Source organism: Hyperolius riggenbachi, chromosome 8 (genome assembly GCF_040937935.1).
Source record: "Hyperolius riggenbachi isolate aHypRig1 chromosome 8, aHypRig1.pri, whole genome shotgun sequence".
NCBI classification, from domain to species: domain Eukaryota; kingdom Metazoa; phylum Chordata; class Amphibia; order Anura; family Hyperoliidae; genus Hyperolius; species Hyperolius riggenbachi.
In genome coordinates this window covers 52,912,819-52,940,778 of record NC_090653.1, presented here as the reverse complement: position 1 = coordinate 52,940,778, position 27,960 = coordinate 52,912,819, and the positions used below count along the sequence as shown (strand labels likewise).

General features: G+C 48.0%; 1 protein-coding gene and 1 long non-coding RNA gene across 3 annotated transcripts in view; both read left to right on the top strand.

Moving 5' to 3' along the window:
- The window catches only part of LOC137528156 (uncharacterized), a 112,862-nt gene extending 89,587 nt beyond the window's left edge, over positions 1 to 23,275 (top strand). The window contains exons 2-3 of one of the 2 annotated variants that reach the window (XR_011023296.1): positions 21,521 to 21,801; positions 22,715 to 23,275. This is a non-coding gene — a long non-coding RNA (uncharacterized lncRNA). Of the gene's footprint in view, positions 1 to 21,486; positions 21,802 to 22,714 lie in introns of those variants that run through there. The other variant, XR_011023295.1, reaches the window with a different exon arrangement.
- Positions 23,276 to 26,231: 2,956 nt separating this feature from the next.
- The window catches only part of LOC137528155 (neural proliferation differentiation and control protein 1-like), a 56,222-nt gene continuing 54,493 nt past the window's right edge, over positions 26,232 to 27,960 (top strand). The window contains exon 1 of the mRNA XM_068249423.1: positions 26,232 to 26,262. The gene's annotated coding sequence lies outside the window, so the exon portion shown is untranslated. The remainder of the gene's footprint in view (positions 26,263 to 27,960) is intronic.

The following is a 27,960-nucleotide window of genomic DNA, read 5'->3' as shown; positions in this document are numbered from 1 at the left end:
GATGTCTTGCCTCACGATGTCTTGTCTCTCGATGTCTTGCCTCTCGATGTCTTGCCTTGCGACGTCTTGCCTCTCGCCGTCTTGCCTCGCGATGTCTTGCCTCTCGATGTCTTGTCTTGCGATGTCTTGCCTCTCGCAGTCTTGCCACTCGATGTCTTGCCTCTCGATGTCTTGGCTCTCGATGTCTTGCCTCTTGATGTCTTGCCTCTCGATGTGTTGTCTGGCCTCTCGATGTCTTGCCTCTCGATATCTTGCCTCTCGATGTCTTGTCTCTTGAAGTCTTGCGATGTCTTGCCTCTCGATGTCTTGCCTCTCGATGTCTTCTCTCTCGATGTCTTGTCTTGCGATGTCTTGCCTCTCGATGTCTTGCCTCTCGATGTGTTGCCTCTCGATGTCTTGCCTCTCGATGTCTTGCCTCACGATGTCTTGCCTCTCGATGTCTTGTCTTGCGATGTCTTGCCTCTTGATGTCTTGCCTCTCGAAGTCTTGCCCCTTGATGTCTTTCCTCTCGGTGTCTTGTCTCTTAAAGTCTTGCCTCTCGATGTCTTGGCTCTCGATGTCTTGCCTCTTGATGTCTTGCCTCTCGACGTGTTGTCTTGCCTCTCGATGTCTTGCCTCTCGATGTCTTGCCTCTCGATGTCTTGTCTCTTGAAGTCTTGCGATGTCTTGCCTCTCGATGTCTTGCCTCTCGATGTCTTTTCTCTCAATGTCTTGTCTTGCGATGTCTTGCCTCTCGATGTCTTGCCTCTCGATGTGTTGCCTCTCAATGTCTTGCCTCTCGAAGTCTTGCCTCACGATGTCTTGCCTCTCGATGTCTTGCCTTTCGATGTCTTGCTTCTCGATGTCTTGCCTCTCAATGTCTTGTCTTGCGATGTCTTGCCTCACGATGTCTTGCCTCTCGATGTCTTGCCTCTCGATGTCTTGTCTTGCGATGTCTTGACTCACGATGTCTTGCTTCTCGATGTCTTGCCTCTCGATGTCTTGTTTTACCTCTCGATCTCTTGCCTCTCGATGACTTGTCTTGTCTTGCCTCTCGATGTCTTCTCTCTATGTCTTGCCTCACGATGTCTTGCCTCTCGATGTCTTGCCTCTCGATGTCTTGTCTTGCCTCTCGATGTCCTCTCGATGTCTTGCCTCACAATGTCTTGCCTCTCGATGTCTTGTCTTGCCTCTCAATGTCTTGCCTCTCGATGTCTTCTCTCTCGATGTCTTGTCTTGCGATGTCTTGCCTCTCGATGTCTTGCCTCTCAATGTCTTGCCTCTCGATGTCTTGCCTCACGATGTCTTGACTCTCAATGTCTTGTCTTGCGATGTCTTGCCTCTCGATGTCTTGTCTCTAGATGTCTTGTCTTGCGATGTCTTGCCTCTCGATGTCATGTCTCTTAATGTCTTGTCGTTCGATGTCTTGCCTGTCGATGTCTTGCCTCACGATGTCTTGCCTCGCGATGTCTTGTCTTGCTATGTCTTGCCTCTCGATGTCTTGTCTCTTTATGTCTTGTCTTGCGATGTCTTGCCTCTTGATGTCTTGCCTCACGATGTCTTGCCTCTCGATGTCTTGCCTCTCGATGTCTTGTCTTACCTCTCGATGTCTTGCCTCTCGATGTCTTGTCTTGCGATGTCTTGCCTCACGATGTCTTGCCTCTCAATGTCTTGCCTCTCGATGTCTTGTCTTACCTCTCGATGTCTTGTCTCTCGATGTCTTGTCTTGTCTTGCCTCTCGATGTCTTGTCTTGCGATGTCTTGCCTCACGATGTCTTGTCTCTCGATGTCTTGCCTCTCGATGTCTTGCCTTGCGACGTCTTGCCTCTCGACGTCTTGCCTCTCGACGTCTTGCCTCGCGATGTCTTGCCTCTCGATGTCTTGTCTTGCGATGTCTTGCCTCTCGCAGTCTTGCCCCTCGATGTCTTGCCTCTCGATGTCTTGGCTCTCGATGTCTTGCCTCTTGATGTCTTGCCTCTCGATGTGTTGTCTGGCCTCTCGATGTCTTGCCTCTCGATATCTTGCCTCTCGATGTCTTGTCTCTTGAAGTCTTGCGATGTCTTGCCTCTCGATGTCTTGCCTCTCGATGTCTTCTCTCTCGATGTCTTGTCTTGCGATGTCTTGCCTCTCGATGTCTTGCCTCACGATGTCTTGCCTCTCGATGTCTTGTCTTGCGATGTCTTGCCTCTTGATGTCTTGCCTGTCGAAGTCTTGCCCCTTGATGTCTTTCCTCTCGATGTCTTGTCTCTTAAAGTCTTGCCTCTCGATGTCTTGTCTCTTAAAGTCTTGCCTCTCGATGTCTTGGCTCTCGATGTCTTGCCTCTTGATGTCTTGCCTCTCGACGTGTTGTCTTGCCTCTCGATGTCTTGCCTCTCGATGTCTTCTCTCTCGATGTCTTGTCTTGCGATGTCTTGCCTCTCGATGTCTTGCCTCTCGATGTCTTGCCTCTCGATGTGTTGCCTCTCGATGTCTTGCCTCTCGATGTCTTGCCTCACGATGTCTTGCCTCTCGATGTCTTGTCTTGCGATGTCTTGCCTCTCAAAGTCTTGCCCCTTGATGTCTTTCCTCTCGATGTCTTGTCTCTTAAAGTCTTGCCTCTCGATGTCTTGGCTCTCGATGTCTTGCCTCTTGATGTCTTGCCTCTCGACATGTTGTCTTGCCTCTCGATGTCTTGCCTCTCGATGTCTTGCCTCTCGATGTCTTGTCTCTTGAAGTCTTGCGATGTCTTGCCTCTCGATGTCTTGCCTCTCGATGTCTTTTCTCTCAATGTCTTGTCTTGCGATGTCTTGCCTCTCGATGTCTTGCCTCTCGATGTGTTGCCTCTCAATGTCTTGCCTCTCGAAGTCTTGCCTCACGATGTCTTGCCTCTCGATGTCATGCCTTTCGATGTATTGCTTCTCGATGTCTTGCCTCTCAATGTCTTGTCTTGCGATGTCTTGCCTCACGATGTCTTGCCTCTCGATGTCTTGCCTCTCGATGTCTTCTCTCTCGATGTCTTGTCTTGCGATGTCTTGCCTCTCGATGTCTTGCCTCTCGATGTGTTGCCTCTCGATGTCTTGCCTCTCGATGTCTTGCCTCACGATGTCTTGCCTCTCGATGTCTTGTCTTGCGATGTCTTGCCTCTTGATGTCTTGCCTCTCGAAGTCTTGCCCCTTGATGTCTTTCCTCTCGATGTCTTGTCTCTTAAAGTCTTGCCTCTCGATGTCTTGGCTCTCGATGTCTTGCCTCTTGATGTCTTGCCTCTCGACGTGTTTTCTTGCCTCTCGATGTCTTGCCTCTCGATGTCTTGCCTCTCGATGTCTTGTCTCTTGAAGTCTTGCGATGTCTTGCCTCTCGATGTCTTGCCTCTCGATGTCTTTTCTCTCAATGTCTTGTCTTGCGATGTCTTGCCTCTCGATGTCTTGCCTCTCGATGTGTTGCCTCTCAATGTCTTGCCTCTCGAAGTCTTGCCTCACGATGTCTTGCCTCTCGATGTCATGCCTTTCGATGTATTGCTTCTCGATGTCTTGCCTCTCAATGTCTTGTCTTGCGATGTCTTGCCTCACGATGTCTTGCCTCTCGATGTCTTGCCTCTCGATGTCTTGTCTTGCTATGTCTTGACTCACGATGTCTTGCTTCTCGATGTCTTGCCTCTCGATGTCTTGTTTTACCTCTCGATCTCTTGCCTCTCGATGTCTTGTCTTGTCTTGCCTCTCGATGTCTTCTCTCTATGTCTTGCCTCACGATGTCTTGCCTCTCGATGTCTTGCCTCTCGATGTCTTGTCTTGCCTCTCGATGTCCTCTCGATGTCTTGCCTCACAATGTCTTGCCTCTCGATGTCTTGTCTTGCCTCTCGATGTCTTGCCTCTCGATGTCTTGTCTCTTGAAGTCTTGCGATGTCTTGCCTCTCAATGTCTTGCCTCTCGATGTCTTCTCTCTCGATGTCTTGTCTTGCGATGTCTTGCCTCTCGATGTCTTGCCTCTCAATGTCTTGCCTCTCGATGTCTTGCCTCACGATGTCTTGACTCTCAATGTCTTGTCTTGCGATGTCTTGCCTCTCGATGTCTTGTCTCTAGATGTCTTGTCTTGCGATGTCTTGCCTCTCGATGTCATGTCTCTTAATGTCTTGTCGTTCGATGTCTTGCCTGTCGATGTCTTGCCTCACGATGTCTTGCCTCTCGATGTCTTGTCTTGCTATGTCTTGCCTCTCGATGTCTTGTCTCTTTATGTCTTGTCTTGCGATGTCTTGCCTCTTGATGTCTTGCCTCACGATGTCTTGCCTCTCGATGTCTTGCCTCTCGATGTCTTGTCTTACCTCTCGATGTCTTGCCTCTCGATGTCTTGTCTTGCGATGTCTTGCCTCACGATGTCTTGCCTCTCAATGTCTTGCCTCTCGATGTCTTGTCTTACCTCTCGATGTCTTGTCTCTCGATGTCTTGTCTTGTCTTGCCTCTCGATGTCTTGTCTTGCGATGTCTTGCCTCACGATGTCTTGTCTCTCGATGTCTTGCCTCTCGATGTCTTGCCTTGCGACGTCTTGCCTCTCGACGTCTTGCCTCTCGACGTCTTGCCTCGCGATGTCTTGCCTCTCGATGTCTTGTCTTGCGATGTCTTGCCTCTCGCAGTCTTGCCCCTCGATGTCTTGCCTCTCGATGTCTTGGCTCTCGATGTCTTGCCTCTTGATGTCTTGCCTCTCGATGTGTTGTCTGGCCTCTCGATGTCTTGCCTCTCGATATCTTGCCTCTCGATGTCTTGTCTCTTGAAGTCTTGCGATGTCTTGCCTCTCGATGTCTTCTCTCTCGATGTCTTGTCTTGCGATGTCTTGCCTCTCGATGTCTTGCCTCACGATGTCTTGCCTCTCGATGTCTTGTCTTGCGATGTCTTGCCTCTTGATGTCTTGCCTGTCGAAGTCTTGCCCCTTGATGTCTTTCCTCTCGATGTCTTGTCTCTTAAAGTCTTGCCTCTCGATGTCTTGGCTCTCGATGTCTTGCCTCTTGATGTCTTGCCTCTCGACGTGTTGTCTTGCCTCTCGATGTCTTGCCTCTCGATGTCTTGTCTCTTGAAGTCTTGCGATGTCTTGCCTCTCGATGTCTTGCCTCTCGATGTCTTTTCTCTCAATGTCTTGTCTTGCGATGTCTTGCCTCTCGATGTCTTGCCTCTCGATGTGTTGCCTCTCAATGTCTTGCCTCTCGAAGTCTTGCCTCACGATGTCTTGCCTCTCGATGTCTTGCCTTTCGATGTCTTGCTTCTCGATGTCTTGCCTCTCAATGTCTTGTCTTGCGATGTCTTGCCTCACGATGTCTTGCCTCTCGATGTCTTGCCTCTCGATGTCTTGTCTTGCGATGTCTTGACTCACGATGTCTTGCCTCTCGATGTCTTGCCTCTCGATGTCTTGTTTTACCTCTCGATGTCTTGCCTCTCGATGTCTTGTCTTGTCTTGCCTCTCGATGTCTTCTCTCGATGTCTTGCCTCACGATGTCTTGCCTCTCGATGTCTTGTCTTGCCTCTCGATGTCTTGCCTCTCGATGTCTTGTCTTGCCTCTCGATGTCCTCTCGATGTCTTGCCTCACAATGTCTTGCCTCTCGATGTCTTGTCTTGCCTCTCGATGTCTTGCCTCTCAATGTCTTGTCTCTCGATGTCTTGCCTCTCAATGTCTTGCCTTGCGACGTCTTGCCTCTCGACGTCTTGCCTCTCGACGTCTTGCCTCGCGATGTCTTGCTTTGCGATGTCTTGTCTTGCGATGTCTTGCCTCTCGAAGTCTTGCCCCTCGATGTCTTGCCTCTCGATGTCTTGTCTCTTAAAGTCTAGCCTCTCGATGTCTTGGCTCTCGATGTCTTGCCTCTTGATGTCTTGTCTCTCGATGTGTTGTCTTGCCTCTCGATGTCTTGCCTCTCGATGTCTTGCCTCTCGATGTCTTGTCTCTTGAAGTCTTGCGATGTCTTGCCTCTCAATGTCTTGCCTCTCGATGTCTTCTCTCTCGATGTCTTGTCTTGCGATGTCTTGCCTCTCGATGTCTTGCCTCTCAATGTCTTGCCTCTCGATGTCTTGCCTCACGATGTCTTGACTCTCAATGTCTTGTCTTGCGATGTCTTGCCTCTCGATGTCTTGTCTCTAGATGTCTTGTCTTGCGATGTCTTGCCTCTCGATGTCATGTCTCTTAATGTCTTGTCGTTCGATGTCTTGCCTGTCGATGTCTTGCCTCACGATGTCTTGCCTCTCGATGTCTTGTCTTGCTATGTCTTGCCTCTCGATGTCTTGTCTCTTTATGTCTTGTCTTGCGATGTCTTGCCTCTTGATGTCTTGCCTCACGATGTCTTGCCTCTCGATGTCTTGCCTCTCGATGTCTTGTCTTACCTCTCGATGTCTTGCCTCTCGATGTCTTGTCTTGCGATGTCTTGCCTCACGATGTCTTGCTTCTCAATGTCTTGCCTCTCGATGTCTTGTCTTACCTCTCGATGTCTTGTCTCTCGATGTCTTGTCTTTTCTTGCCTCTCAATGTCTTGTCTTGCGATGTCTTGCCTCACGATGTCTTGCCTCTCGATGTCTTGCCTCTCGATGTGTTGTCTTGCGATGTCTTGCCTCACGATGTCTTGCCTCTCGATGTCTTGCCTCTCGATGTGTTGTCTTGCCTCTCAATGTCTTGCCTCTCAATGTCTTCTCTCGATGTCTTGCCTCACGATGTCTTGCCTCTCGATGTCTTGTCTTGCCTCTCGATGTCTTGCCTCTCGATGTCTTGTCTCTCGATGTCTTGCCTCTCGATGTCTTGCCTTGCAACGTCTTGCCTCTCGATGTCTTGCCTCTCGACGTCTTGCCTCGCGATGTCTTGCCTCTCGATGTCTTGTCTTGCGATGTCTTGCCTCTCGAAGTCTTGCCCCTTGATGTCTTGCCTCTCGATGTCTTGTCTCTTAAAGTCTTGCCTCTCGATGTATTGGCTCTCGATGTCTTGCCTCTTGATGTCTTGCCTCTCGATGTGTTGTCTTGACTCTCGATGTCTTGCCTCTCGATGTCTTGCCTCTCGATGTCTTGCCTCTCGATGTCTTGTCTCTTGAAGTCTTGCGATGTCTTGCCTCTCGAAGTCTTGCCTCTCGATGTCTTGCCTCTCGATGTCTTGTCTTGCGATGTCTTGACTCACGATGTCTTGCCTCTCGATGTCTTGCCTCTCGATGTCTTGTCTTACCTCTCGATGTCTTGCCTCTCGATGTCTTGTCTTGTCTTGCCTCTCGATGTCTTGTCTCTCAATGTCTTGTCTTGCGATGTCTTGCCTCACGATGTCTTGCCTCTCGATGTCTTGCCTATCGATGTGTTGCCTCTCGATGTGTTGCCTCTCGATGTCTTGCCTCACGATGTCTTGTCTTGCCTCTCGATGTCTTGTCTTGCCTCTCGATGTCTTGCCTCTCGATGTCTTGTCTCTCGATGTCTTGTCTCTCGATGTCTTGCCTCTCTATGTTTTGTTTCTCAAGGTCTTGCCTCTCGATGTCTTGCCTCTCGATGTCTTGTCTTGCGATGTCTTGCCTCTCAATGTCTTGTCTCTTTATGTCTTGTCTTGCGATGTCTTACCTGTCGATGTCTTGTCTTGCGATATTTTGCCTCTCGATGTCTTGCCCCTCAATGTCTTGCCTCTCGATGTCTTGTCTCTTAAAGTCTTGCCTCTCGATGTCTTGTCTCTTGAAGTCATGCGATGTCTTGCCTCTCGATGTCTTGCCTCTCGATGTCTTGTCTTGTCTTGCCTCTCGATGTCTTCTCTCTCGAAGTCTTGCCTCTTGATGTCTTGCCTCTCGATGTGTTGCCTCTCGATGTCTTGCCTCACGATGTCTTGCCTCTCAATGTCTTGTCTCTTTATGTCTTGTCTTGCGATGTCTTGCCTCTCGATGTCTTGCCTCACGATGTCTTGCCTCTCGATGTCTTCCCTCTCGATGTCTTGTCTTACCTTTCGATATCTTGCCTCTCGATGTCTTGTCTTGCGATGTCTTGCCTAACGATGTCTTCCCTCTCAATGTCTTGCCTCTCGATGTCTTGTCTTACCTCTCGATGTCTTGCCTCTCGATGTCTTGTCTTCTCTTTCCTCTCGATGTCTTGTCTCTCAATGTCTTGTCTTGCGATGTCTTGCCTCACGATGTCTTGCCTCTCGATGTCTTGCCTCTCGATGTGTTGTCTTGCCTCTTGATGTCTTGCCTCTCAATATCTTGTCTTGCCTCTCGATGTCTTCTCTCGATGTCTTGCCTCACGATGTCTTGCCTCTCGATGTCTTGTCTTGCCTCTCGATGTCTTGCCTCTCGATGTCTTGTCTTGCCTCTCGTTGTCCTCTCGATGTCTTGCCTCGCAATGTCTTGCCTCTCGATGTCTTGTCTTGCCTCTCGATGTCTTTCCTCTCGATGTCTTGTCTCTCGATGTCTTGCCTCTCAATGTCTTGCCTTACGACGTCTTGCCTCCCGACGTCTTGCCTCTCGACGTCTTGCCTCGCGATGTCTTGCCTCGCGATGTCTTGTCTTGCGATGTCTTGTCTTGCGATGTCTTGCCTCTCGAAGTCTTGCCCCTCGATGTCTTGCCTCTCGATGTCTTGTCTCTTAAAGTCTTGCCTCTCGATGTCTTGGCTCTCGATGTCTTGCCTCTTGATGTCTTGCCTCTCGATGTGTTGTCTTGCCTCTCGATGTCTTGCCTCTCGATGTCTTGCCGCTCGATGTCTTGTCTCTTGAAGTCTTGCGATGTCTTGCCTCTCAATGTCTTCCTTCTCGATGTCTTCTCTCTCGATGTCTTGTCTTGCGATGTCTTGCCTCTCGATGTCTTGCCTCTCAATGTCTTGCCTCTCGATGTCTTGCCTCGCGATGTCTTGACTCTCAATGTCTTGTCTTGCGATGTCTTGCCTCTCGATGTCTTGTCTCTCGATGTCTTGTCTTGCGATGTCTTGCCTCTCGATGTCTTGTCTCTTAATGTCTTGCCTCTCGATGTCTTGCCTCGCGATGTCTTGACTCTCAATGTCTTGTCTTGCGATGTCTTGCCTCTCGATGTCTTGTCTCTCGATGTCTTGTCTTTCGATGTCTTGCCTCTCGATGTCTTGCCTCACGATGTCTTGCCTCTCGATGTCTTGTCTTGCGATGTCTTGCCTCTCGATGTCTTGTCTCTTTATGTCTTGTCTTGCGATGTCTTGCCTCTCGATGTCTTGCCTCACGATGTCTTGCCTCTCGATGTCTTCCCTCTCGATGTCTTGTCATACCTCTCGATGTCTTGCCTCTCGATGTCTTGTCTTGCGATGTCTTGCCTCACGATGTCTTGCCTCCCAATGTCTTACCTCTCGATGTCTTGCCTCTCGATGTCTTGTCTTGTCTTGCCTGTCGATGTCTTTTCTCTCGATGTCTTGTCTTGCGATGTCTTGCCTCACGATGTCTTGCCTCTCGATGTCTTGCCTCTTGATGTGTTGCCTCTTGATGTGTTGCCTCTCGATGTGTTGCCTCTCGATGTCTTGCCTCACGATGTCTTGCCTCTCGATGTCTTGTCTTGCCTCTCGATGTCTTGCCTCTCAATGTCTTGCCTCTCGATGTCTTGTCTCTCGATGTCTTGCCTTGCGACGTCTTGCCTCTCGACGTCTTGCCTCTCGACGTCTTGCCTCTCGATGTCTTGTCTTGCGATGTCTTGCCTCTCGAAGTCTTGCCCCTCTATGTCTTGCCTCTCGATGTCTTGTCTCTTAAAGTCTTGCCTCTGGATGTCTTGGCTCTCGATGTCTTGGCTTTCAATGTCTTGGCTCTCGATGTGTTGTCTTGCTTCTCGCTGTCTTGCCTCTCGCTGTCTTGCCTCTCGATGTCTTGTCTCTCGATGTCTTGCGATGTCTTGCCTTTCGATGTCTTGCCTCTCGATGTCTTGTCTCTCGATGTCTTGTTTTGCGATGTGTTGCCTCTCGATGTCTTGCCTCTCGATGTCTTGCCTCTCGACGTCTTGTCTCGCGACGTCTTGTCTCGCGACGTCTTGCCTCGCGACGTCTTGCCTCTCGACGTCTTGCCTCTCGAAGTCTTGCCCCTCAATGTCTTGCCCCTCAATGTCTTGCCTCTCGATGTCTTGCCTCTCGATGTCTTGCCTCTCGATGTCTTGTCTTACCTCTCAATGGCTTGCCTCTCGATGCCTTGCCTCGCGATGTCTTTCATCTCTACGTCTTGCCTCGCGACGTCTTGTCTCGCAATGTCTTGCCTCTCGATGTCTTGTCTCTCGATGTCTTGTCTCTCGATGTCTTGTCTCTCGATGTCTTGCCTCTCGATGTCTTGCCTCTCGATGTCTTGCCTCTCGATGTCCTGTCTTGTCTTGCCTCTCGATGTATTGTCTCTCGATGTCTTGCCTTGCCTCTCGATGTCTTGCCTCTCGATGTCTTGCCTCCCGATGTCTTGTTTTGAGATGTCTTGCCTCTCGATGTCTTGCCTCTCGATGTCTTGTCTCTCGATATCTTGTCTTGCGATGTCTTGCCTCTCGATGTCTTGTCTCTTTATGGTTGCCCCTAGGAAGGGGGGCAATGTCACACTCACCAGGCTCCGACGGACTCCCCGAGTTCGGTCCCATGTGCGCACACGTGGAGGGTCCCTTGGACTTCTGTGCTCTCTTCCGGTTCGGCGGCGTATGGCATTGCGCAATATGCGCACGCGCGCAGGCTGTTGCGCGTGCGCACAAAGAGTTGCATGTGTGCGCAAGGAGTTGCGCACGCAAGCGGGCGCGCACATGCGCAAATGATTGCACGCTTTCTGCGCTTGCGCAGGGCTTGTGACCTGTTTAAGCTGATTGCCGCCTGTCCTGGACCTCTGGCTGACCACGTCTTCATCTTCTCACACATTAGCGTCACTGTTCTCCCAACCACTAGCTGAGGTTATCCCAGTAGTGACCTGGTGGGCATTAGGCAGCGAAGACCTGCACTCCCCTCAAGGGGGTGTGGGTGAAGACCCATGGTCTCTTAGATTCCACTACTGGGGAACCCCTCTTCCATCAGTGGGAGGGTCAACAGTGTCTGAAGACTTCTGGCCTGAAGATAACAATTACACTTAGAAAGAGTATGAAATACAGACAAAGAATAACATTTGAAAAGGAAAGGCACAAATATCAATCTCAACAGTTCACATAATCATTTCTGCTTTAACACAAGAAAGACAAAAGAGAAAAGTGCAAAACATTTCATATGCATAAATACATACAATGACAAATATAACATACTACACATGGCTAGCCTAAAATGTTACATATAAAAAAATAATTGTTAGAGAGTGGAAGAGTGGAAGAAACTTTAAGGAGGAGGAAACCATTCATGTCACAACCCTTTACATGCCCAATTCTGCTGCAAAATGAAAAGTACTTCTCGAACCCAACCTGTAAGAAAACAGAAGAGAGACAACAGAGAAAAGTACAAACCATGTTACATGCATGAATACACATAACAGACATAAATCAGTACACTAGGCATGCCTACAATGTGACCTGTAAAAAAATTAGTTAATGTTTTTGCATGTATATTATATTGCAAAAGAGAACAAAAGAAAGACAAAGAGTGGAAAAAGGCTGAATGGTAAGGAAAAAACTTCATGTATCAACAATTAACATGCCCAATTCTGCTTCATAATGACAAGTTTGTCTCGAACCGGAACTGTAAGAGAAGAGAGACAACAGAGAGAAGTACAAAACATTTTACATGTGTAAAAACAAACAATAACAGATATAAAACACACACAATGTGCCCTGTAAAAAAAAAAGCTTTATGTTTTCATGCATATTATTACGTAAAACAGAATAAAAGACAGTCAAAAAGTGGAAGAAAGTTGACGGAGAAAGAAAATATTCATGTCACTACAATACACATGCCCAATTCTGCATCAAAATGAAAAGTTCTTCTTGAAACCGATCTGTAAGAGAACAGAAGAGAGACAACACACAAAAGTACAACCCCCTTTACATGCATAAATACATACAATGACAGATATAAATCACTTTACATTGCATACAATGTGAAATAGTTAATGTGTGCATGTATATTATACTGCAAAAGAGAATGAAAGAAGAACAAAGAGTGGAAAAAGTTTGAAGGGGAAAGAAAAAAAGTATGTCTTAATTCACATGCCCAATTCTACTTGGAATTGAGGCAACACTCTGTCCCTCATTCTGTGCCTGGGCTTTAACTTTAGGGGGTTAACGCCCATGGATCGAATTTAGTCTGATCTCTCAGCAACGACCTGCACGTCTTGGGTGGCCCTACACGCTATAGCTCATTGCTTCATTGAGATACGCAAGCCCCTTCACCATGACGAGGTACCGATCCTTTGAAGGGGAAAAAACATATGGCTTTCAAAAGCTTGGAAAGCCTTGCTGCATGGCTACAGCTCACTCTGGATGGCCTAATGTGCTTCCCAGCTTCTATTGTAGTGAATGAAGCTGAGAATTGGCACTTTAGGGAAAATATGATTGGTGATCAAAGTATGATCACCAAAGTATACATGCATAAATACATACAATATGAGATATTAAACAGTACACTTGGCATGCCTAAAATGTTACGTGTAAAAAAAGAACGATTAGAAAGAGAGTGCAAGAAAGTTGACAGAAAAAGAAAACATTCATTTCACAACAATTCACATGGCCCAATTCTGCATCAAAATGAACTGTAAGAGAACAGAAGAGAGACAACAGAGAAAAACACAAACCATTTTACATGTGTAAAAACATACAATGACAGATATAAAACACTAAACATGGCATGCATAAAAAGTAACCTGTAAAACAATGGCTCATGTTTGAAGATATATTGCACTGTAAAAGATCATTACTGCTTTAACAGAAGAGCATCAATAGAAAAAATTACAAAACATTTCACATGCATAAATACATACAATAAACGTTATTAACCACTTCCCGACCGCCTAACGCACAGGGGCGGCCGGGAAGTGGAGCCCGCAAGGACCAGCTCACCCACAGAGGCGGCGGTCCTTGTAAGGGCATGGGCGGAGCGATCGCATCATCCGTGACGCGATCCTCCGCCGGCTCCTGACGCCGCTCACCCGCTGCAACATCCCGCCGGCTATACGGAAGCGCCGGCGGGATGTTAAACCGACGATCGCCGCATACAAAGTGTATAATACAGTTTGTAATGTTTACAAAGTGTATTATACAGGCTGCCTCCTGCCCGGGTGGTCCCAGTGTCCGAGGAACCACCAGGGCAGGCTGCAGCCACCCTAGTCTGCACCAAGCACACTGATTTCCCCCCCCCTGCCCCCTGATTGCCCACAGCACCCCTCAGACCCCCCCCTGCCCACCCCCAGACCCATGTTTACACCCAATCACCCCCCTAATCACCCATCAATCACTCCCTGTCACTATCTGTCAACGCTATTTTTTTTTTATCCCCCCCCCCTGCCCCCGGCTCCCTCCTGATCACCCCCCCACCCCTCAGATTCTCCCCAGACCCCCCCCCCCCCCATGTACTGTATGCAACTATCCCCCCTGATCACCTGTCAATCACCCATCAATCACCCCCTGTCACTGCCACCCATCAATCAGCCCCTAACCTGCCCCTTGCGGGCAATCTGATCACCCACCCACACCAATAGATCGCCCGCAGATCCGACATCAGATCACCACCCAAGCGCAGTGTTTACATCTATTCTCTCCTCTAAACACCCACTAATTACCCATCAATCACCCCCTATCACCACCTGTCATTGTTACCCATCAGATCAGACCCTAATCTGCCCCTTGCGGGCACCCAATCACCCGCCTACACGCTCAGATTGCCCTCAGACCCCCCCTTATCAATTCGCCAGGGCATTATTTACATTTGTCCTTCCCTGTAATAACCCACTGATCACCTCTCAATCACCTGTCAATCACCCATTAATCACCCCCTGTCACTGCCACCCATCAATCAGCCCCTAACCTGCCCCTTGCGGGCAATCTGATCACCCACCCACACCAATAGATCGCCCGCAGATCCGACATCAGATCACCACCCAAGCGCAGTGTTTACATCTATTCTCTCCTCTAAACACCCACTAATTACCCATCAATCACCCATCAATCACCCCCTATCACCACCTGTCACTGTTACCCATCAGATCAGACCCTAATCTGCCCCTTGCGGGCACCCAATCACCCGCCTACACGCTCAGATTGCCCTCAGACTCCCCCTTATCAATTCGCCAGGGCATTATTTACATCTGTCCTTCCCTGTAATAACCCACTGATCACCTGTCAATCACCTGTCAATCACCCATCAATCACCCCCTGTCACTGCCACCCATCAATCAGCCCCTAACCTGCCCCTTGCGGGCAATCTGATCACCCACCCACACCAATAGATCGCCCGCAGATCCGACATCAGATCACCTCCCAAGTGCAGTGTTTACATCTGTTCTCTCCTCCAAACACCCACTAATTACCCATCAATCACCCCCTGTCACTGCTACCCATCAAATTAGACCCCTATCTGCCCCTAGGGCACTCAATCACCCGCCCATACCCTCAGAATGCCCTCAGACCCCAGCCCTGATCACCTCGCCAGTGCATTGCTTGCATCTATTCCCCCCTCTAATCACACCTTGAGATACCCATCAATCACCTCCTGTCACCCCCTAGCACACCTACCCATCATATCAGGCTCTAATTTGCCCCGTGTGGGCTCCTGATCACTCGGCCAAACCCTCAGATCCCCCTCAGACCCCCTTTCGATCACCTCCCCAGTGCATTCATTGCATCTATTTTCCCCTCATACCACCCCCTGAGACACCCATCAATCACCTCCTGTCACCCCCTAGCACTCCTATCCATCAGATCAGGCCCAATACAACCTGTCATCTAAAAGGCCACCCTGCTTATGACCGGTTCCACAAAATTTGCCCCCTCATAGAGCACCTGTCATCAAAATTTTCAGATGCTTATACCCCTGAACAGTCATTTTGAGACATTTGGTTTCCAGACTACTCACGGTTTTGGGCCCGTAAAATGCCAGGGCGGTATAGGAACCCCACAAGTGACCCCATTTTAGAAAAAAAGACACCCCAAGGTATTCTGTTAGGTGTATGACGAGTTCATAGAAGATTTTATTTTTTGTCAAAAGTTAGCGGAAATTGATTTTTATTGTTTTTTTTCAAAAAGTGTCATTTTTCACTAACTTGTGACAAAAAATAAAATCTTCTATGAACTCACCATACTCCTAACGGAATACCTTGGGGTGTCTTCTTTCTAAAATGGGGTCACTTGTGGGGTTCGTATACTGCCCTGGCATTTTAGGGGCCCTAAACCGTGAGGAGTAGTCTACAAAACAAATGCCTCGAAATGACCTGTGAATAGGACGTTGGGCCCCTTAGTGCACCTAGACTGCAAAAAAGTGTCACACATGTGGTATCTCCCTACTCAGGACAAGTAGTATAATGTGTTTTGGGGTGTGTTTTTACACATACCTATGCTGGGTGGGAGAAATCTCTCTGTAAATGGACAATTGTGTGTAAAAAAAATCAAAAGATTGTCATTTACAGAGATATTTCTCCCACCCAGCATGGGTATGTGTAAAAATACACCACAAAACACATTATACTACTTCTCCTGAGTACGGCGGTACCACATGTGTGGCACTTTTTTTACACTCTAAGTGCGCTAAGGGGCCCAAAGTCCAATGAGTAGCTTTAGGATTTCACAGGTCATTTTGCGACATTGTTGGTTTCAAGACTCCTCACAGTTTAGGGCCCCTAAAATGCCAGGGCAGTATAGGAACCCCACAAATGACCCCATTCTAGAAAGAAGACACCCAAAGGTATTCCGTTAGGAGTATGGTGATTTCATAGAAGATTTTATTTTTTGTCACAAGTTAGCGGAAAATGACACTTTGTGAAAAAAAAAACAATTAAAATCAATTTCCGCTAACTTGTGACAAAAATAAAATCTTCTATGAACTCACCATACTCCTAACGGAATACCTTGGGTGTCTTCTTTCTAAAATGGGGTCATTAGTGGGGTTCCTATACTGCCCTGGCATTTTAGGGGCCCTAAACCGTGAGGAGTAGTCTTGAAACAAAAATGACCTGTGAAATCCTAAAGGTACTCATTGGACTTTGGGCCCCTTAGCGCAGTTAGGGTGCAAAAAAGTGCCACACATGTGGTATCGCCATACTCGGGAGAAGTAGTACAATGTGTTTTGGGGTGTATTTTTACACATACCCATGCTGGGTGGGAGAAATATCTCTGTAAATGGACAATTGTGTGTAAAAAAAATCAAAAGATTGTCATTTACAGAGATATTTCTCCCACCCAGCATGGGTATGTGTAAAAATACACCACAAAACACATTATACTACTTCTCCTGAGTACGGCGATACCACATGTGTGGCACTTTTTTGCACCCTAACTGTGCTAAGGGGCCCAAAGTCCAATGAGTACCTTTAGGATTTCACAGGTCATTTTGCGGCATTTGATTTCCAGACTACTCCTCATGGTTTAGGGCCCCTAAAATGCCAGGGCAGTATAGGAACCCCACAAATGACCCCATTTTAGAAAGAAGACACCCCAAGGTATTCTGTTAGGACTATGGTGAGTTCATAGAAGATTTTATTTTTTGTCACAAGTTAGCGGAAAGTGACACTTTGTGAAAAAAAAACAATACCAAATCAATTTCCGCTAACTTGTGACAAAAAATAAAATCTTCTATGAACTCACCATACTCCTAACGGAATACCTTGGGGTGTCTTCTTTCTAAAATGGGGTCATTTGCAGGATTCCTATACTGCCCTGGCATTTTAGGGGCCCTAAACCGTGAGGAGTAGTCTGGAAATCAAATTCCGCAAAATGACCTGTGAAATCCTAAAGGTACTCATTGGACTTTGGGCCCCTTAGCACAGTTAGAGTGCAAAAAAGTGCCACACATGTGGTATCGCCGTACTCGGGAGAAGTAGTACAATGTGTTTTGGGGTGTATTTTCACACATACCCATGCTGGGTGGGAGAAATCTCTCTGTAAATGGACAATTGTGTGTAAAAAAAATCAAAAGATTGTCATTTACAGAGATATTTCTCCCACCCAGCATGGGTATGTGTAAAAATACACCTCAAAACACATTGTACTACTTCTCCTGAGTACGGCAATACCACATGTTTGGCACTTTTTTTGCAGCCTAACTGCGCTAAGGGGTCCAAAGTCCAATGAGCACCTTTAGGCTTTACTGGGGTGCTTACAATTAGGCACCCCCCAAAATGCCAGGACAGTAAACACACACTCCACAAATGACCCCATTTTGGAAAGAAGACACTTCAAGGTATTCAGAGAGGGGCATGGTGAGTCCGTGGCAGATTTTTTTTTTTTTTTGTCGCAAGTTAGAAGAAATGGAAACTTTTTTTTTTTTTGGCACAAAGTGTCATTTTCTGCTTACTTGTGACAAAAAATAATATCTTCTATGATCTCACTATGCCTCTCAGTGAATACTTTGGGATGTCTTCTTTCCAAAATGGGGTCATTTGGGGGGTATTTATACTATCCTGGAATTCTAGCCCCTCATGAAACATGACAGGGGGTCAGAAAAGTCATAGATGCTTGAAAATGGGAAAATTTACTTTTTGCACCATAGTTTGTAAACGCTATAACTTTTACCCAAACCAATAAATATACACTGAATGGGTTTTTTTTATCAAAAACATGTTTGTCCACATTTTTCGCGCTGCATGTATACAGAAATTTTACTTTATTTGAAAAATGTCGGCACAGAAAGTTAAAAAAAATCATTTTTTTGCTAAAATTCATGTCTTTTTTGATGAATATAATAAAAAGTAAAAATCGCAGCAGCCATCAAATAGCACCAAAAGAAAGCTTTATTAGTGACAAGAAAAGGAGCCAAAATTCATTTAGGTGGTAGGTTGTATGAGCGAGCAATAAACCGTGAAAGCTGCAGTGGTCTGAATGGAAAAAAAGTGGCCGGTCCTTAAGGGGGGTAAAGCCCACGGTCCTCAAGTGGTTAAGCACTACACATGGCAAGCCTTATATATTACATGTCAAAAAGAATGGTTAGAAAGAGAGTGGAAGATAGATGAAGAAGAAGGAAAACATTCAGGTCGCAACAATTCACATGCCCAATTCTGCTTCAAAATAAAAAAGTACTTCTCAAACCAGATCTGTGAGAGAGCAAAAGAGAGACAACAGAGAAAAGGACAAACCATTTTACATAATTATAGATCCATACAATGACAGCAGGTATACAATACTACACATGGCATGCCTACAATTTTAACCCGCCCGGCGGATCGCTCAGAAACAGCCGTGTCAGCCCGCCGACAGACTGTACACACGCCGGACTGTCGCTGGAACGCCCACCCAGCGGGAGGTGACGACGGACCCGTCGTTGCCTCCAGTCCGGCGTGTGTACGGACCTTTAGAAGCAATTCAGGGCAAAGATCTGTCCTGCAAAGACGCTGATTGGTTAATGTATAATTGCTACCAAGTGGCATTCACGGCAGGTTTGTTTTTGTTTTTCATCATTTATCAGCCCCAAATCAGAACGAGCATCAGAACTCTATAAGAAATCTATTTACATCGCAGTCATTGTAGCTTACGGTGTCATTTCTACTACCAGCCGCTAGGGGGAGCTCCGGGTCTTTAGTATCAGGACAGCCGCTTTCTATCACTGATTCTGGAGCTGCTGCCGATGCGTGTTGGGCAATCGGGGATGCAGAGAGACACGCGGCTCTTCTCTCTCTGCATCCCCGATTACTCTTCGCTAGAGATGTGAAGTTCGGATCTTTTCAATGATCCGGATGATTCGAATCGGATCATTGAAAAGATCCGGATCTTTCATCTGAATCTCAGATCATTTTACTACGGAAGCATTTCGGGGGTGAAATGACTAGCAGGACAGGAGAAGGGGAGGGGGGTGGACACGCAGAGAAGGGGAGAAGATGGGCAGAGGGCAGCAAATGGACAGAGAAGGGAGGAGGGACCAGCAGGGAGCAGAAATGTTTGCACACAATACCCACATGCTGCAATCATATGCTTTACATATATTTAATTTACCTATATGTTAATCTGTATACTCTGAATGCAAACGTCGCACAGTGAAAGAAAGCATTCCCCAAAGTATTCCCAGAAGATAAGTGCAGCTGTTTAGAGCGGTGCAGGAGGATCATATTGCCCTGCAATCACAGTGCCTGCAAAGTTACTGAGCTGTGCTGAGCTGAGCCAAAAGCTTCCAATGTGTTCACTGCACAACTGCGGAACAGACAGCCTATAATGAGCAGCACATTATAGCCAGTATGTGTGCTCTACACATATCTGGCAGTGGCACCCATGTCCCCTCTCTCTCATCTACCTGTCCCTGGCTCCCCTCCAACAGAGCGATCCATCTCTGCTCTGCTTCTAGGATCCCGCTGCCCGCTAAGAGGGGGGGGCGTGTCGCTCCTGGCCCCGCCCCTTTTGCGATCCGAATCACTCATTTTGATGATTCGGTTGATGAGACTCACAAAATAGATTCGGATCAAAGATCCGAATCGTTCATGATCCGGACAACACTACTCTCCGCCACTCCATCTGTGAGGTCGTGCTGTCTGCAGGAAGGATGAATTGTGACGCATGCGGGCCGCTCTGTCTGTAGGAAGGATGACGTCATGGCAGCTATTGTGATGCACGCGGGCTCGTGTACCGCTGAGGATGGCACTTGCAGTGACACGCAGGCCCGCCATCAGGGGGGTACAAGCGTGACTGCCGTCACGGGCCCGGGGCGGGCCTAGGGCCCGCAGCCTCGGCCCCCCCCCCCCCCCCCAGGCATTAACCTCCTGAGAGGTCTTTTCCCACGTCCCCTCCCCCAGCGGCCGCCGCTGTTAATACCTTAGCAGCGGCCGCTTTCCCCTCTCCGCCGCGCGTACTTTCCAGCAGCATCTCCCGGCTGCTCTGTGTGAGGCGGCAGGAAGCATGGCTCGGTTCCCATAGTAACGGCGATACAGATCGCCGTTACAGGAAGCCGCTGCCATGCTTCCTGCCGCCTCACACAGAGCAGCCGGGAGATGCTGCTGGAAAGTACGCGCCGGAGAGGGGAGAGCGCCGCTGTTAAGGTAACAACAGCGGCGGGGACGAGCACCACCTACCCATACTGGGGCACTATACTGACTATACTGGGGCACTATACTGGGGCACTATACTGACTATACTGGGGCACTATACTTGCGCGCTATACTGGGGCACTGTACTGGCTATACTGGGGCACTGTACTGGCTATACTGGGGCACTATACTGGCTATACTGGGGCACTATACTGACTATACTGGGGCACTATACTGGGGCACTGTACTGGCTATACTGGGGCACTGTACTGGCTATACTGGGGCACTATACTGACTATACTGGGGCACTATACTGGGGCACTATACTGGCTATACTGGGGCACTATACTGGGGTACTGTGCTGGCTTTACTGGGCACTGTACTGGCTATACTGGGGCACTATACTAGCTATACTGGGGCACTATACTGGCTATACTGGGGCACTGTACTGGCGCGCTATACTGGGGCACTATACTAGCGCGCTATACTGACTATACTGGGGCACTATACTGGCTATACTGGGGCACTGTACTGGCTATACTGGGGCACTATACTAGCTATACTGGGGCACTATACTGGCTATACTGGGGCACTACTGGGGCACTATACTGGCTATACTGGGGCACTATACTAGCTATACTGGGGCGCTATACTGGCGCGCTATACTGGGGCACTATACTGGCTATACTGGGGCACTATACTGGCTATACTGGGGCACTATACTAGCTATACTGGGGCACTATACTGGCTATACTGGGGCACTATACTGGCTATACTGGGGCACTATACTGGCTATACTGGGGCACTGTACTGGCTATACTGGGGCACTATACTAGCTATACTGGGGCACTATACTGGCTATACTGGGGCACTACTGGGGCACTATACTGGCTATACTGGGGCACTATACTAGCTATACTGGCGCGCTATACTGGGGCACTGTACTGGCTATACTGGGGCACTATACTGGCTATACTGGGGCACTGTACTGGCTATACTGGGGCACTGTACTGGGCGTGCACAGCAGTCTGTAGGGGGGCCCAGGCTTGATGTTGTGTGAGGGGCCCCAAAATTTCTGATGGCGGCCCTGGTGACACGTGACCACTGCCCTCTGCTTTTGCTGAGTATTTTCGCGGTATCCCGTGCGCCCTTTTGGAGGGGAACTTTCTAGTCTTTTCTAGGGCAGATCTTTGCCCTGAAATGCTGCTTAGCCTATGAAGCAGTTAAGGGCAAAGATCTGCCCTAGAAAAGACGTCGATTGGTTAATGTATAATTGCTACCAAGTGGCATTCACGGCAGGTTTTTTTTTCTTTTTCTTTACAGTCAACATCATTTATCAGCCCAGTATAAGCATCAGAACTCTACGAATTCCGAATCTCATAAATCTATTTACATCTTATCTATTTTACCGTACGGTGTCATTTCTACTACCGGCCGCTAGGGGGAACTCTGGGTCTTTACTATCAGGACAGGACAGCCGCTCTCTAGCTTGCTTGTTCCTGGAGCTTCTGCCGGTGCATGTCGGGCTATCGGGGATGCAGAGAGAGAGGTCACACGTCTGTCTTCGCCGCTGCCGCCGCTCGGTCTGCAGAAAGAATGTATGCCAGGATGACGTCATGGCAGCTATTGTGACGCACGCGGGCCTCGTGTACCGCTGAGGATGGTACCAGCAGTGACACGTGACCAATGCCCTCTGCTTTTGCTGAGTCATGCTAGTAGGTAAATTAAGCCCTAGTCCCAGCCTGTCACCACCACTAGACTGCACGGCCTTTATTATTGCTGAAGACACAGCTACCTGGACAATGGAGGTGACCTGTAATTGGTAAATGTTAGGGAGCGTGTGCTGCAATGATGTGATGTGTATGCTGTAATGATGTGAAGTGTATGCTGTGTCTGTGCTCCAACATTTCACCATATATTGTAAAAAAAAAAAAAAAAAAAACATACATTGCTGATGCAGAAAAAAAGTTAAACTTACCTGGGGCTTCTACCGGCCCCCCGCAGTCGCCCTGTACCCTCGCCAGTATTCTGTGACAGACTTGCAGCTGGGGGCTGAGGCCCATGTTTGTGACATTGTTCACTGGGCCCCAGACTCTCTCAGACCCCATACTGCAGTCCCACCTGTGATGCCCTAAAGGCGGCCCTGCCTCTGAGCACCAGGCAACTGCAAGTCTGCCCTTGTTGGGAGGCAAGCATTTGACTTGACAATTTTGAAAGCAAACGCTGAAGCTTTTTGTGTGAAGCTTTCAGAGTCGCCTGTGATATTTTGGAAGATAACAGGCATTTCCCCAGTCAATATCTCACAGGGCTCTTTTCCACTATGAAATGCGATCGCGATTACGATCGCGATCGCAATCGCGTTTCAATTTCCACCATGCGATTGCGATTGAGCTACTATACTCATTATAGTCCAGCTCAATCGCATACAAAACGCAGCAGAACGACGATTGCGCTTTGACCAAAATCGCATCGCAATCGGATCGCACTAATGGAAATTGCTGCTGCAGTTTCCATTAGTTTAATGTACCTTGCGATTTGCAGTCAGAAGCAAATCGCAAATCGCAGGCTAGTGGAAAAAGGCCCACACTATTGGACTGTGAGTTTCAGTGGAAAAACATTGTCATGACTACTGATAATAATGTAGTGTAGGGACGTGTAGCATTGCCACATGTTTATATGCAAGTATGATGAATACGTTTTTGAAATGACATAATATTTCACCAATGACTTTTCAGACCATCTTTGAGAAGATGTCTCCAGTAACAGCATGGCTCCTAGTCTTCGGGATTGTCCTGGGAATCCCCCATTTCTGCTATGGCATGACCGACTGAAAGAGATTTCAGGAGAAGCATCTTACAGCCAACGGTACCGCTGGCTTCAGCTGTGATAAAGCCATGAGTGACCCCATACACATTGTGGATGGCCAGTGTGAACCTGTCAATACTTTCATCCACTCAAGCGCAACGCTAGTCCAGGAAATCTGTAAATACGCCTCCTCTGTCACCAGCAAGAATACATTCAGCCTCACTAACTGCAAAAAAAAAGTGTCAGGTGTCGTTATACCGCGAGTCAAAAACAAGATGTCATATGTGTAACCTGCTCTTGGAAACGCCCCGTTCATTTTATTGGAACAGGGAGATGTAAACTATAGAAAAAAATGTCCTCCTCTTCCTGTTATCCTTTGCCCATGTAGGCCAAATTAAGTCTATATGCCTGTCTAACATGCGTTTCCTCGCTCTGTGGCTGTTTAGGACCAGGACATGTACATAGAATAAAGAATGTCTTTGTCCTTCACATCTCCTTTGTGTTGTTGCATTATGTGTTCCATATGCCTTTCTTGAAAAAACTTTTTGTGTTTAACCACTTCATGACCATAGGCTTACACCTCCCTAGTGACCAAGCTATTTTTTATGATTCAGGGCTCTGCAGCTTCAAGAGCTCGCTGCAGAGCCATACAACTTAGCGCACATATGAATTCCCCCCTTTTTCTACCCACCAATAGAGTTTTCTGTTGGTGGGCTCTGATCGCTGCTGGCATGTTTGTTTGTTTATTTATTATTTTATTTTGAATACATTTACCTTTTTTATTATTTTCTTTTTTCCTCCTCCCTTTATCCCCTAGACAGCCAATCCCAGCGATCAGCTCTCATAGGCATCAGCCGATAGCTCCCTGAGCCTCTCCAAGGGACAGCCGAGTGAAACGGCTGTCCCCAGTACAGCACTGCCGTAGATCACAGTGCTGTATAATGTAAATAGACTGCGTTTTCGCCAACTAACAGTCTAATAGCGGCAAGCGCCTCTGTTAGACTGATGACGGAGTGGAGCTCTGTCACTGAAGCGGGGATGCGCCAACGCAAATTGGCGTTAGGTGATCTTAAGGAGGTTAACCTCCTTAGCAGTATCCCTGAGTCAGGCTCCGAGTGGTAACCCTGAGCCTGACTCGGGGTAGCCGATGGGAGGTATCTTCTGCTGCTTAGAGATTAACTCTTTGTGGGCAGCACTGCAGTTCAGCAATCTCATCATCACCCTATCCTGGCTTATTGTACTAGTGCTACTCTCATATATGGTATTACGATAGTAACACTTGTTGTTAAAGGGACCCTGAGCAGATACCATGGGTATGCATATAAGCATATCCATGACTATTTATTTAAGAACAGACACTTACCGGCGGCTTAGGTAAGCGCTCCTGCTCCACGCTGGCCGCTATCCATTACATGAGATTGATTGGGTACTCTGCCATAAAGTCACGCTGTGACCCCGGAACAGGAAGCCTGAGGGTCCTCTCTGCACATGGGCAGGCTTCCTGGCTTCTTTCTCCCCTGAACCGCAATATGGCGTGAAGCAGAGGGTGGTGGAAGAAGCCAGGAAGTTTGACATGTGCAGAGAGGACCCGCAGGCTTCCTGTTCTGGGGTCAGAGCACGACTTTATGTCAGAGTCACCGATCCCATGTAATGAATAGCAGGAGTGCTTACCTAAGTACCCGGTAAGTGTCTCCTCTTAACCAAATAGCCGTGGGTATGCTCATATGCATACCCACGGTGTCTGCTTAGGGTCCTTTTAATGGATCTTGTTTTCTCGCCTGTGAGCTATGTATTGTGCCATATTGTTTCTGCCTTTGCTGTCTACATGATTACATTTTTGGATGTCAAACCCTTTCCTGAGCATTTACTGACCGCTACTATCAGAAGCTGATATGCTCTTCTGTGATGTGACTGGAGTAATCCCTCAGCATTTGACAACTGTGGAGCTGCTAAAGTCACATATTTAAATGTGTATTGCCATGAAACGTATTGTCCTTTTTAATTGTTTATTCAAGCACTTAAAAAGGACAACGCGTTTCACAAGCACTAGCCTGCTTCTTCTGGTCAATTCAGTTCACAATGCCTCTGCATTTAGCCATGTTAGCGTGAGTGCCCCTCAAATCGAGACGCGCTTACGCTGACATGGTTGTATACAGAGGCACGGTGAACTGAATTGACCTGAAGAAGCAGGCTGGCACCCATGAAACGTGTTATCCTTTTAAGTGCTTAAAGCTAATGGGAACCCACCTTACAAAAAAGAAAAGTCAGATACTCACCTAAGGAGAGGGAAGGCTCTGAGTCCTAATGAGCCTCCCCTATCCTCTCCCAGTGCCCGGTCCCGCTCAGGATCCCCCATAGCAGTATTCGACTGTTTCGGTCAATACTGGCACTTCTGCCGCCAAAGGGAGGTTGCGGAAGACTTCGGGAGTACTCGGGCTCCCGAAGACGGGCCGCTCCATACTACGCATGCGCGTAGTAGGGATGTACTCGTGCGTGCGCAGTATGGAGCCGCCGGCTTCCGAAGTCCGGCGGATTTGACCGGAGGATCCACCAGGCACCAGGAGAGGAGAGGGTAGGCTCATTAGGACTCAGAGCCTTCCCTCTCCTTAGGTGAGTATCTGACTTTTTTTTTTACAGATGGGGTTACATTAGCTTTAAATAAACATTTCAATAATACTGGCTCCTCCTTAAAAGGATACTGTAGGGGGGTCGGGGGGAAATGAGCTGAACTTACCCGGGGCTTCTAATGGTCCCCCGCAGACATCCTGTGTTGGCGCAGCCACTCACCGATGCTCCGGCCCCGCCTCCGGTTCACTTCTGTAATTTCTGACTTTAAAGTCAGAAAACCACTGCGCCTGCGTTGCCGTGTCCTCGATCCCGGTGATGTCATCAAGAGCGCAGGGCCAGTATGGACTGTGTCTGCGCAGTACACTCCTGGTGACATCAGCGGGAGCGAGGACACGGGCGTGCAGATGGAGTGGTTTTCTGACTTTAAAGTCAGAAATTCCAGAAGTGAACTGGAGGCGGGGCCGGAGCATCGGTGACTGGCTGCACGGACACAGTATGTCTGTGGGGGACCATTAGAAGCCCCGGGTAAGTTCAGCTCATTTTCCCCCAACCCCCCTACAGTATCCCTTTAAAGAGGAACTGTCGAGAAAATCTTAAAATTTAAAACACATACAAATGAGAAGTACATGTCTTCCTGAGTAAAATGAGCCATAAATTACTTTTCTCCTATGTTGCTGTCACTTACAGTAGGTAGTAGAAATGTTTCTGTACCGTGTTAGCCAAACAAACATTTACAGTAGGTAGTAGAAATCTGACATTACCGACCTATTTTGGACTAGTCCATCTTCTCATAGGGGTTTTCTTTATTTTTAAAAGCAGTTAGTGAATGGCAGTTGCTCCGTTTAACTGCCAAAATAGTGTGCAGAGAGCAGGGAGGCTGGTCTGCATCTTTGTATAAAGATGTTTCAGGGTATGTATTTATAAAGAATAAAGACCTTGCTGAGAATCCCCTATGGAGGGATGGACTAGCCCAAAATCTGTCAGTAATGTCAGATTTCTACTACCTACTGTAAGTGACAGCAACATAGGAGAAAGGTAATTTATGGCTCATTTTACTCAGGAAGAAAAGTACTTCTTATTTGTATGTTTTAAATTTTAAGATTTTTGCGACAGTTCCTCTTTAGGAGATGTAAGATCAAAACTGCTTCTCTTTTTCAAACATTGCTTTTTAAAGTGTTTAATAGATTCCAGGTGCCTCCGCTAGTGTTTTGTTTTAGCCTTGATAACCGTGACAAGGATTAAGTGTTTTTTCCTTAAAAAACTCGAAGGAAGGTGACAAACCAGCTCCTGCACGGCAAACCTGAGAAACCGAGCGGGGACAGTTATCACCCGCAGCCAGGGGCGTTTCTAGCCTTTTTGTCACTTAAAGCAAGAACTCCTGTGCCACCCCTCACCCCTGAAAAAAAAAATCACTCCACACACTAGAGAATATAAACCATGTGCCGTATAAGGTGGACAGTGCTGCTCAAAACCGATCCGGATGCTACTCGGATAGTAGCAATCCGTATTTCTCCCAGTAATGCATTGCGGCCTGGGCGGGGGGTTTAAATCTTACCTATCATGACGTCTTCTTCATCCGTCCCTCGACGCCTCCCACGATGCGCTCCAATCTGGCGTCACATGGCTATACACATCCTCCTTCAACCCGGAAGGAGGAAGTGTTTTTAGTCACATGACGCCGGATTGGAGCGCATCGTGGGAGGCGACGAGGGACGGATGAAGAAGACGTCATGATAGGTAAGATTTAACCCCCCACCCAGGCCGCAATGCATTACTGGGAGAAATCCGGATTGCTACTATCCGAGTAGCATCCTGGTCGGTTTTGAGCAGCACTAAGGGTGGATGCATAATACAGGTAGTCCCTGAGATACAAACAACCTGATGTTACTGTCACATTTTGTTGCACTATACTCTGCATTTACACACTAGGCTTTGGTAGTGCAGGAAGGGGGTCTTCCTGCACTACTAAAGCCTAGTGTGTAAATGCAGAGTATAGTGCAGCAGAAGCTGTGCTCTCACTTCTCCGCTGGAGTCTAGTGCTGTGCTTCCCCCTATCCGCTCACCACTCACCCTAGTGCCCAGCATCTCCTACCACATGTAGAGTGATTACTTGCTACATGAGGAGAGCCAACACTAGAAGGAGCAGAAAACAGACAGGATGGTCACACAGGCACAGCACTGGACTCCAGAGGGGAGGTTAGAGCACAGCTTCTGCTGCACTATACTCTGCATTTACACACTGGGCTTGGGGAGCGCAGGAGTGGGGGTGGGAACAGACAGTGGGAATGGGGATACAGAGGGAGGCACAAAGGTGGACAGAAGGAGACACAGTGGGACAGAGGGAGGCACAGAGGGACGCACACAAAGCCAGATCATCCACAAGGCAACTTAGACAGGTGCCTAGGGCCTGGAGAGAGTCTAGGGGTCTGGTTTTTGCTAACTCCCCAAAAAGCTAGGTGGCAATCAAGTATGGGCCCAAAGTCATTGCTTGCCTAGGGCACCATCTCACTTTAATCCATATCTGGAAGCACAGAGGGGCAGTGGTGGCACAGGGGGACTGAAGGTGACACAAGGAGACAGAAGGAGGCTCAAAGGGAGTCAGAAGGCA